The 12,924-nt window shown below is 41.0% G+C and overlaps 1 pseudogene; it reads right to left on the bottom strand.

Moving 5' to 3' along the window:
- The window catches only part of LOC139716190 (uncharacterized), a 243,494-nt pseudogene that overhangs the window by 51,935 nt on the left and 178,635 nt on the right, over positions 1-12,924 (bottom strand).

The following is a 12,924-nucleotide window of genomic DNA, read 5'->3' on the forward strand; positions in this document are numbered from 1 at the left end:
TGATTGCAGGTTGTGACTCTTAAAAAGAGTGTTTTTGTTTTGACAAAAAGAGCGAAGATGAAGTAATGACCTCGAAGACTGCCAGTGCTTTTTTTTCACTTTATAGGCAGGCTCATCTTCTTCTTTTTTAGGTGAAAGTAGGTGTCAGTAAAGGGTTTATCTAGTAAAAGGTCACTGTGACAGAAAGAAGGTTAGCTCTTACCCTTTTTCTTTAAAAAGTCAGACCACTTTGTTATCACCTCAGCAAAATCTCAGCAAAAATTGAAAAAACATGGGGCAAATATGCCATCTACAGTTATCTAGGGGGAGGGGGTACATGGGGAGGGGTTGGTTATTGTCACAATGAATTGTAGTACACAGGGCTAGTTTTACAGCCATTCCATGGTTTAAGAGACATGTGATTAGCATAGCAGCGGAGGGGGATGAGGCTCAAATTTCCAGACATGAATCATTGTCTTAACAGTTTTGTTATATCACACGACAGACAGGGCAAATTGAAAATGTTGTGAGTGACCGCACAAACCATCGCTGAACGGTGCCAAAAATCTGTTTTGATAGCAGGGATACCCGTACTTGGAGGCAATGTATATTCCACTTCCTGGCAATGTGTGCCAGTTCATGTAAGTATTGCCGTTACGGTTCATGTATCAGTCAGAACAAGCACCGGCGTGGCCCCTGGACCAACTCATCAAGCACTGTGCATGAGGTGCCCCATCCCAACATCATGTCATGAAGATCCACGACACACTCAAATAAAACTTCTAGTGCCAGTTCGTGTCATCTTCAACGATTTTTGCCATTCCATCCCAACATTGTAAGCTCTTTTCATAACAGCAAACTTATCAAATTTCACACAGAGGACATTATTATGCAAGGGCAAAATGTTAAATGGGGTAAATGCTCCTTCATTACCAAATGCTGGCACGCACGGCTTGATGATACCAGCAAGAAAAAGGCTGTAACAAGTGCATGAAGGAAAAAAAATCTCACCTGACTGCAAGCTTTAAGAGCATCACATTTCTTAGTTTGTTTGTTTGTTTGTTTGAATGCTTTGATACTTTGATTATTTTCTTACCATTGTCATTCGCCTGCTTGGCCAGCTTACGCAGGGCAGCTGCGAAGCTGGAGGTGCGGGGTGGCGGCCAACGCCTGGTTGGTGCCTGCACCGCCGTTGCCACTGGTAACGGTGACGGTACTGGCCGATTGGCTGAATGGGGTTACGGTAGCAGTGGTGCGGTTAGCCTTGCTGTTAGCGGAGGAAACCACGGTCAAGGGAGGGGGTTTGGTGCTTGGTCCAGGGGGAAGGTGGCCTAGAATTGGTGGATTAAAGAGAGATAAAGGTAGGGAGCGTTAATTTTTATTTTTTTTTTTTGGGTGTTGGGAGTTAGATAGGCAGACAGATAGATAGATAGATAGATAGATGGATAGATAGATAGATAGATGGATGGATAGATAGATAGATGGATGGATAGATAGATACATAGATAGATAGATATATAGAGAGATAGATAGATAGATAGATAGAGTGATAGATAGATAGACAGATAGATAGATAGACAGACAGATAGATAGATAGATAGATAGATAGATAGATAGATGATAGATAGATACAGAGAAGAAGAGCAAGGGAGGGAAGGAGAGAGAGAACAAGCAAAGGAGAGGGATGGATGCAATGATGGCAAGGAATAATAATGACAAGAACAGTAATAGGATAAATCAAGGTTCTTGGAGAGGATGATACAATTTTATGAGTGTTAAGATTAAAATAACATGAGATGAAGGTAATGACCCGAGCCTTGGCTCACATGAATGGACAGATTACACAGAGAGGAAAGTAACCACAGTTAGAGGAGGGATAAAACGACGGAACAAAACACAGTAAGAATGAAGAATGCAGAAATGAAAACAAAATGGTACTACGTTCAAGATGAGATGAACAGAGGTTGTAAACAGTATGTAGCAGGTTAAGTGGAAATAAAAGATGGAAGGATGACAAAAGGCAAGAAGAGGGGGCAAATAAGTTAAGAATGGGGGAATAGGGAAGTAGTTGCAAATATATATATATATATACATATATATATATATATATATATATATATATATATATATATATATATATATATATATATATATACATATATATATTATCATGGGTTATAACAGATGACAAAAAAAAAGAAAGATATATGTTAGCCATTAAAGATTGGGGTGAAATTTTAGAGATGATGAAGATATCAGTGTTACCACAGGATAGAAGAAAAAGATGAACAAAAACGTAGGAGGGAAATGATAGAAACAAATGGCACAAGGATATTGTCAGAAAAAAAAGCATACATATCAAAAAAAAGGATGAGTGGGTATATACAGTAGTAGGAAAGGGGGAAAAAGGAGGAAAATTGAAGAGAAAGATTGAGAGAAATGATGAGAATGAGAGCTTACTGCAATATTTAAAGTATTACTAAAGTATGATTATGATGAAAACATGATGTGTGAGTTAGAAGCTTTTCTTTTGACAAGTAAATGATTTCTGCCATTTGTTAATTCTCTTTTCTCAAATGATTCATGCTTTAATAGCATTAGTATTTCTGCTTTGACACCCTGCATATTCTGATCATAATTCTTTACTGTACTACACCATTACTCTGTGACAGTGTATTGGGATCATCCATTCCAATTCGACTGCAATGGAATTTAGGATACAAACAACTTGTGCTCTATGATAAATGATGTCAACGAAACAGCCAATTTTCTCATGAACAATGCCAGACATGTCACAAGATAATGCGCAAGTCGCAGCGTTACATAGTAATCCAATAAGATACCCCCCCCCCCCCAAGTGCTACGCCTTGTAAAATGCTATTTGGACATTAAACTTTTCCCTCTGCCCTCCACCAAATAATTTATGGAATATCTCCGAAGGCTCCACTCTTAAAAACAGAGCGGAGAAATGGATGAAAAAAAAAATTACTGAGCACATCTGTTGGAATATGCATGAGCATTAACAGCAAAGGAGAAAATGAAAATATCTTTTCTTCATTTACTTATTCATAAATGCACAAAAAAATGGATTTTAAAAGTACACTGAGTCCTAGCATCGAAAGTCCTTCAAACTTACCACATATCAATGCCACATGCATTATTTGTGTGTGTGTGTGTTTGTTTGTGTTTGTATGCACTTAACAGATAAAGTAAGTTTCTACTTTCATGCACAATCCATTCAGAGATGAATGCTTTCATACAATGGCACAAGTTTGCGCTTTATTAAAGTTCACTGCATTTTACTACATGTCAAGCAAGCACAGTTGCTCCACAATGCAGGGAAGCACAATCAACTTTTTTATTTTTTATTTTTTACCGTTTTTGCAGGGGCAGGGGTTTAAGTAACACATGCAAGCTGCTATACTTTCACTTTTGCAGACATTCCACTTTTTTTTCTTTATTTTCAAAGCACTAAAAAGCTCACAAGAAGACGGTCACATTCCAGGGAAAGATGATCAGCAGGGTTAAATAGCAACTACCGAGCACATGGATGCCAACGTGACCAGCTGTCATGGTTACATAAACTCATCCAATTCTAGATTACCCCATAGAGGATCAAGAACGTTAACTTGTCATTAACACTGCACATAGAAACGTCGCCTTGGCACTGACAGAGTTCAGGGGTTATGCGTAATCTGAAGCTGTGAGGAAATGATGCCTGGGCTGGGTTGGTTAGAAACCTCATCTACAGTGGGAGGTAGCTCACAGGCGCACGTCCTGGTTTGGAATGACCAATCAGGCGATTGCTATATCTAAGCATTTCGCAGGTTTTTAAGGCCTTCAGCTTGCTTTTCATTTTCTTCTTTTCCCTCCCTCTCAAAATCTTTGTACGACAATGACGATCAGATGCATATTTTGAGAAGAACATGGCAGACAAAATCAAACAATACACCATAAGCATGATGGGAACCAAAAAAAAAAATTATAGCGCACTAAATCCAAAGGGATTCCGTAATTAGCGCCGACAATTATTTGCGGCAGGTCGATGAGACAAGTGATTAATACGTGGAAAACGTGGAGGGAGGGTAGAGACAAGGTGAGAGCCAACGGATGGCGGAGTGAAAAGACGAGGCAGAGTGTACATTTATATGACGCTATTACTGTAATGCTCTCCATTCCACATGCACAGACACACTGCATACAGCAGTCGTCAATTATTCACGTTAATGGACTCTGGTTGGGGGGGGGGGGGGGTAGGGTTGAAGCTATGAGAGCCGTGCTCCTTCGTTAATTTGAAGTCCAGCAAAATGCCGAAAAGGGCGAATCCTACCGAGTACAGAGGAACGTGGAAGTCGAGAATCACAAGGTGTAGTGAAGCCAAGAAGCCAAGAAAATTCTATGAGGCATGAGAATAAGAGTGGGAGAAGAGCAAGAAAGAGATGGGAGAGAAAGGTGAAGGGGGGGGGGGGGGGGAAAGGAGGAGGGAAATAAAAATGCAAACATGCTCATGCAAATTGTGCTGTTAGGATTATCTTGGAATATTTGAGGAGCGCTGGAGGAAGGGGAAAAAAAACGATGCAAAAAAGCACGGACACACTCCCGATCACCCTCATCAAATGAATATTAAAGTAGTTCTCACTTTGCTTCTCCATCATGATTGTGTCATCTGTAACCTTCTCTCTCCGTCCTCTCTCTTCTTCTTCTTCTAACGTGAATATATAAGTACATACAATGCAATCACACGAATACAGTAACACACGAACACCCAACATCTGTTATACCCATACCAAATACACACACACACACACACACACACGTACACACAAACATGCATGAGTTATTTTCTGCTTCCCTGCATTTGGCACGCCTCTCCATGCCTTTGTATTTGTTCAGTGATGATAATCAAACCCTGGCACATGTTACACAAATGATAGTTAATAGTATATGAACACCGGTGATGAAATAGATGGTTTATTTTTTGCATTTTTCCCCCATACTTGGATGTGAAACTGAATCTTAGTTGATTTGAAGCCTTGATGATATGCAAGGGAAAGTCTTTGATTCTTTATTACATAATTACAACTTATTTGTACACATTGTAATAATTCACAGATACTATTTTAATCTGCTAAAACATAAATCAAGTATCCCCTTCCCCAAGACTAACCCCCCCCCCAAAAAAAAAAAATTATTGATTTACAGTAGAATAATGCATTCAAGGCAGCGATAAATCTGAAATGGAAACAGTAATCCCTCTAAACAACACATCTAAGCAAAAGCAGCACGCGGGGGGGGGGGGGGGGGGGGGGGGGGGGAGTTGGTGCGGGAGGGGTAGCTAATGAAAACAATGGAATATTAGAGCCTCGCAAAGCTAGGTGTAAACTAGACAACACATTCATGATGGGGAACCGAAGCTGGGGATTATCTTTTCCTGGTGAACAGCCGCAGCAGGTTGAGATGTACGTGGGTCAACGAGAGAGTGAAAGGCCATGGATTCCGGGATGCTAGCGCTGTCTTGAAACGTGATATGCCCCGGCAAGCACAACCACTCAATTTTCCATAATCTCACGGGGCTACATGGGCAACTCAACACCACCGCCGCGACAGCCATTAAATAAGGATTCGCCACGATCCGTGCACAAATCTCCTCTTTCCTCTCTTTCTCTCTCTCTATCTTTCCGTTTGTCCATCTCCCTCTTGTTTTTTTAACCACCATTATCAAATCATGATAGCTCTTGTGTATGCATCTGCTAACACACACACACACATACACACACACACACACACATACATACATATGTACATGTGCATATGCTCATACAAACATACATACAAATGATCACAACACACACATAAATACACAAGGGTGTGTGCTCGGACAGACAGACATACCAACATGTGCACACTCCCACACACCTGCTCTCAAGTGATACCTTGGCTCAAGCAATCAAAAAGATCAGGGCTGCAAAATTCTCCAATAATGAAAAACCCAACAAACAAATCTAAGATATCTATCCACATACTTTAAAGCAGGGTAAGCCAAACTCCATATACACCATGCAATCACACTATTCGAAACAAGAACCTGACCTTTATTTCAGGCAAGATATCCCCTCGAGGTCACTTCTCCAACATTTCCACATCTACCGAAGATCACATATGGGACCAGGGACACAACATATGAGCGCCAACTCGAGAAGACGAAAACAACAAGATACAAATTGCCTCGGGCACTCTTTGGGCAGGGCCGTGTAATGTATAACCCCTGCTACATTCTAAAGGCAATACAGTCGTTCCGGAATTGACGGGGACGGAGATTATGCGCAGGGAGATATGACGACAGAAAGAAAGTCAGTTTATTGATGTTGACACGTACGTTGTATGCATCGAGAAAACAGGATAAAGTGCCGGGGAAGAGGAGGAGATAATGAACATAGCCACATTCTCAGTGGGAGGTGATGGGAAGGAGTAGGAGAGAGAGAAAAAAAAAAACCCTGAGAAACTAAAAATGAAAATGATTAAGGTTTCTCATCAAACATTCATCATCTGAGCACTTTGATCACTAGTTTATCTTAAACGCAAACCAATGTCACACATGAGACACACACAACATGCTCTCTGCATGCATTAATGTGCATGCGTGTATGTAAATGTTTGAGTGTGAGTGTATAATCTTTTTTTGTGGGATGTGTGTGTGTGTGTGTGTATGTATACATATGCAAGTGTGGTGTGCGTGTATGTGTGTATATGTTTCGGTGTGTACATGATATTGTATGTACGCGAGTGTCTCTACTCTACAATCTTCCTATCTATTTCTCTCTCCTGGTCTGTCTCTATCTCTATTTTCTCTGTCCCTTTCTTTCTATCTGTCTATCTTCTTTTCTTTCACTCTATCTCTCCTCCTCCTCCTCCTTCTCCTCCTCTTCTCCCCCACTTCTGGTCTCTAGCAGGGCTTCCCATTGTTTGTCACGCTCAGTAAACCCACCATCCTATTATTGATTGCTCTTGGCCCTGTAGCACAGAACGCACCGACACGCGTGCATGCACAGCACAAAATGGTGGTATCTGCCCATCTAGTTTTCAAATAGAGACCCCCCTCCCCTCACGCCTGTAATCTTCGCATCTGTAATGAAGATGACGATGAATGCAGCGTTGGGAGTGATTAAGATAAGGTTAGCATCGTTGATGGCAACGGCAGTTTACATGGCGCTTTTGATGGTAGTTTAGGCTTATCTGCCTGGATGAGATAACGGGAGCTTTTAAGAGCAGAGTCTAAACCAATCATCTTTGTAAATTCTAAAAATATCACTAATGCTCACTCTCACTGCTAAAGACATTTTATGTGTATAAGATAAGTGCATTAATTTTTTCCTCTCACACCAACAGACAGACAGACAGACAGACAGACAGAACCAATCGACAAAAACAAATCACACACAATACAAAACAGAACACAAAACAGAAACACAGAAATATCAAATACACACACACACATGCACACTGCATACACACTACACACTACACAAACACACACAGACACAGACAGTTACACTACGCAACACTGATATAGAGTACAAGAGATACACAAACAGACACACCCAGACACACACACACATACACAGACACTGCTGGTAAGGTGTCAAGTGCTAAATGTCCCGATCCCGAGACTACATGAAAGATGGATGCGATGTCGTCTCTCTGGATTATTCATGAGACTCGTCTCCGTTTCTCGGGGCGATGGCACAATCTGGTAACACCAACACTGACAGGAATCTAATTGCATTTTAAACCTCTCCCTTCCAAAATGGCATCAATTCCTCTCTCTAGCTGTTGTTGCTGTTGTTGTTGATCTCTTCAACCCCCCCCCCCCCCCCTTCCCCATGAGATTGAACAAGCTGACAGGGTTTTTGGCTTAGAAGAGATTTTTAAGTGTACATCATTCACATTATTTGATTGTGACACTGGCATAGACACTGGGGTATTATAATTCTCGCTGGTATTTCCAGAAAAGACAAACCATTCATCCCATACACTGCATTTCAATCTACCACGATCTGCATGTTTTTAACACCCCTTTTGTCACTGCAATACAACAAATACTAAGCAAAATTCAACATAACTCCAAACTATTCATTGTACAAAGTTTAATTCCTCAGCAGTGTGAGAAATATACATTTCCTTTTGAAAAAAACATTTTGCTTCCAGTACGATAAACACAAAAGCACTCTCTTTCTTGATCACATGTGATATAACAAAGTCTTCAAATACATGTTAACTCATTGGTTTTCATATGGAACAATGCATGAATTAAAAAAAAGCATCTACTACATTTGCTATCTACTAAATCTAACATTTTCCTTTTAGATGGCTGACCAATAAAGTGGCAGTATCTCAAGTTAGAGAGACACAGGAAGACAGCAGACTGACACACAAACAGACAAGCAAATATATAAACAGACAAACACACATAGACAGAATTACAGGAAAAACTACCGGCATACAGAAGTAGACGTGAAGTGGTGCTATAGACTGCTAAAAAGTAAGTCCTGTGGTCTTAGATTGGACATAAGTTAAGCAGGATTGGAAGAGGTGGATGCAGAGGGGGTTAATGTAAGACTGAGCTAGACTTTCATTGAGGATGGAGATAAAAGCCATCTTAACTCTCTCGTTGCCATGATCTCCGAGATGCAAGGGTCACTACTCATCCCAAGCTGGGTCTTCACTCGAAATGGCAAGAGAAGTTATAGAGCACATCCGTGAATTCCAGGTCTTGTTGATGGCACATTGCACACAATTACAAGGCTAGTGGAGATAGGGAATCTGTGCAGGGTTAGCTGGCAAGCTCAATTTCACAGCTGATAGGATGTGTCACGCTAGATAGCCCCTATAAATACACACCTGGTATCAGCAATCACTGTTACCTCTTACACACACACACACACACACACACACACACACACACGCACATGCACACAAAACACACACACAAACATACACACACAAACAATTTTGCAATCCCTTACACACTACTATACATACATACATGTATATACATATATGCTCACACAAAAATCATTATCTCTTACACTTGTCCAAGCACACATCTCTCATACCTAACTATTGTAAACACACAAGAATATACACAATCATAAAAGTGAAGCATACACTTAAAATTTGCCGTGCCGCAGAAGTCTCTATCTTAAACCGTGGAAGACTAGTCCCCGAGTATACTTGGGCAGGTGTCCATGGGAAATGCATTTTAAAGGAAAACCAGCTCATCCTCAATGGGTTAAAAAGGATGATGTATGTTCAAGGAGATGTGCTCGGCAAAATCTACAAAGGACTGATCTTAGCACACAGTGTCTGTCCTCCCCCCCCCCCCCCAATTCACTCTCTTTGACACTGCAGAGTGTAGGATTGCATTTGTGTAGAGACTGTGCCTTAAGATGGAAAATCACAAAAGATGATGATATCAAAGAGAAACGTGATGATGGAAGAAGCAGACGAGGCATGATTGTGACACATCTTGCAACTGAATGAAGTGAAAGAAGAGTCAAGTCTGGGCTTCAAAATGACGGACTTATCATTTCCTGAAGGACCTTCACGCTGCTCATTGTCTGCTGAGCGAACGAACTTACGCTTCTAAATTTCAATGCCGTACCTTCTTACGCTGGTAGAGTGGCATATACTGCTGAATGGCAGCTAATGGATGCCATTTTGTGTGCAATCCTGACACTATGCTCTATTTAATGCATTGCTCATGAATCCTACGCTCTGTTTCTGTGGAATGGCATCTTCTGCTTCAGACCAATGCCACCACCTCATCATCTTCCTCCTCCTCCTCCTCCATCGTCATCTCGCCCCTCCTCCACAATTTTCATTTTCGCAAATCTTGGAAGTAAACTCTATATCACAGCTCGGTAACGACGGGCATAACAAGGATGGAGGGAGGAGAAGAAGAACGGCGGCTTTAGCGCCGCCCGAATATGTCTGACCATTTGATTGCATGCCTCAGGGCGGGCTTTATATTGATTTTGGCCTTTTAGCGCACGACTTGCTTCGGCAACTTGGAGTCAACGTTCAAAGGACAATTGAGTCTCCTTCAAGAGATATTGCCTTACACTTCAGCGTGAAATGCGTGATCTTCCTCCTACTTTGTACGTCCCTCTCTCTTTCTCTTACTCTCTCTCAAATCCTACCCCCCCCCCACTTGTTTTAAGGGACATGACTACCCTTATTGATCCTTCTTGCAGCCCTTCAGGGTTTTTCCTCTTTTTACCACTTTCTCCTTTTCCTTTATTCCTCTTTCTCAGTTCAGCCAACTGAAAATCTCATTTATTGGTAAAAAAACAAACAAACACTACCTTCCTCTATTATCAAAAATAACAAAAACAATAAACATAAAATTTCCTTGATTGAATATCAAGGCTATGTCTCTTATATAGAGCTTTATTAGAGCAAGGAGGAATATCTTCCGCCATCAACTCTTGTTTTTGTCTACATGTCCCTAAATTACATCTTAACTAAGTCCAGCCAGCAAGCCTAGCGGCCAGAATTGGAAGTCAAGTTAAATGACCGGTGCTCACTCCCTCCAAGATGGACAACTGATTTTTCATCTTGAAGCCATGCGCCAACTGGCCATCAATAAAGGCATATCTGTGTCACCTGATTGATTTGCCGTCGCCACAGAACGTGGCCCGCCATTCCTCCATTCTTGGTGTAAATGGGCCAATTCTGACGGCACCAAACAAGGAATTTTATCGGAGGGGCAAAATCAAGAGAAAATCCATGTGATCTTGCCACGGGGAATGGCAAGCGACAGGCCCAGATGTAAGACTAATGACAAAGCACCAGACTGTCGGTTCTACTCTCCATGGCGACGCTGTAAAAAATCGAGGGCATGGGAAGCGATGTACACACGTAGGGGACTTCAATACCACTGGCAGAATACAGGGAGTCAACTTAGAATTGTTGAAATTTGTCGAAAGTGTGAAGAGAACTTTTGGCGAGGCTGTTGACGTAACACACAATATGCACACAAATAGGGTACAGAATGTGATACTATTGGTACCTACGAAGAAACTAAGCTGCATTGTGGCTGTGCACTCCAGCATACCTTACTCTGAGTACAAACGCACTGTCGAAAGTGAAATTTTCACATAACTGATTTTTCACGCACAGTCAAGTAGGATGGATTTACGTGATCTGGATTTTGCTGTCAACAACAAAAGATGATATCACAAATTTGTGAGAGTGAAATGATTACAACTTTTTTTTATTTCCAGCACCAAAATTTAAAAAAAAAAATTGTGCAAATTGCACAATATAAAATATCGTTCAATAATCAAATTATTTTCATGGTAGTCTGATGACAAATCTGAAATACACAATGTATGGCAAATGTCATGGGTATGAATCAACATACAATAACTCCTGATCAAGGTACTGTCCATGTGTCTCTTCTCGTTGCTAAGAGTTAGCATACTGGGCATGTATTTGTTTTCCACCATATCTGGGGGTCTTCAAAAGTATATATCTCTGGAATCCCTCAAACTCTGGGCAAATCTCAACATGTAATGACTTGTGGGCATCTTGGCTATCATAAAATTTGGTCTAGGAAAGCTCTGTCCTCGGTGTGTAAATCATATTTTACCACAGTATATCTCATACACATGCTCTGTTAATTCACAAACATTATGGTGAAGTCATGGTTGAACATAATCACACTGGCACTCCTCCATTATGACAGTATTAAAAAATGGTAGAAGTGAATTAACTCAAATGTTAAGTTGTTGTTTTTTCCCTCATTCCTTCACTTTTTTATCCCCAGATACTTCATGCCTCATTAGTTGTGCACAAATAAATCTCAAATTTGTTGTCCCCTTTCAGTTATGGTTAGCTGACAGCTTAGAGGAAGTCAAAAATCTGGTATCATTTCCCAGAACTTGAATAACTGATCCAATCTCCCCTCCCCCCCCCCCAAAAAAAAAAGAAAAGAAAAAGGAGAAGAAGGAAAATCTTACACAAGAAACATATCCCATTCAAATGACACAAAATTTGCCTTTCTAGACGTGGGAGTCACTTATGTTGACATATGAGGCTGTGTATCTGATGATCAAATAGGGAACAAACACCATAATTTGCTTTAATTTGCAATGACCTTACCCCTGATTGGAATGGAGGACAACGGATTGGCACAAATATGGCAGGAAAGGGCAGGAGAAGTCGCGGGGGGGGGGGGGGGGGGGGGGAGGAGAAGGAACAGAGAATATTGTGCCAAATATATATTTTTCTAACTTGGCCGGATGTATGCAGAGTGTGTTTGTGGTAATGGTGTGATTGTTGCTGTGACAGCGATGGAGTGAAGTACATTTTTAGCGCGGAAATCCAATGTTTTCGATAAGCCCGGACGGATTCCTATCTCCTGAAGCTTGCTCTGACACTCTAGGATTGGACAAAATGGGGATGCATGTAGGAACATGAATGAAACACATGAAATTTCAACAACTCTATTTTTGATACATTAACGTACACAGTACATCATGACTGAACAACTGTGGGTGGTATAGACAAGTAGGCAGCACAATGAAGAACAGTATCTTCTGTACCTCCACGCTTTCATCCCGGCAGAACTGTAGGATGCTTATAGCTTGCACTAGACATATATGGGGGGGGGGGGGATTGTTACAAGACGAAAAAGGGAGTTGTTTGCTCTGTCATTAGTAGACACTGTAATCATTCTTGATGAACAGACATTTAAAGACAATGTCTGATGGAATGGGAAGGGGGGAGGGGGAGGAGATGGACCTAAGAGGGAGACTTTTCTTCCAAGGTATACACACCTTATTTTTCAATCTTTAATTTTTCTTTCTTTTTCATATAAACAATATAGGTCTACAAATCAATTTGCGACAAGATAACACAAATTTCATAATGACAACATAA

Source organism: Diadema antillarum, unplaced genomic scaffold, assembly GCF_040938485.1.
Source record: "Diadema antillarum isolate AM-2024a unplaced genomic scaffold, OU_Dant_1.0 scf00000062, whole genome shotgun sequence".
Classification (NCBI taxonomy): domain Eukaryota; kingdom Metazoa; phylum Echinodermata; class Echinoidea; order Diadematoida; family Diadematidae; genus Diadema; species Diadema antillarum.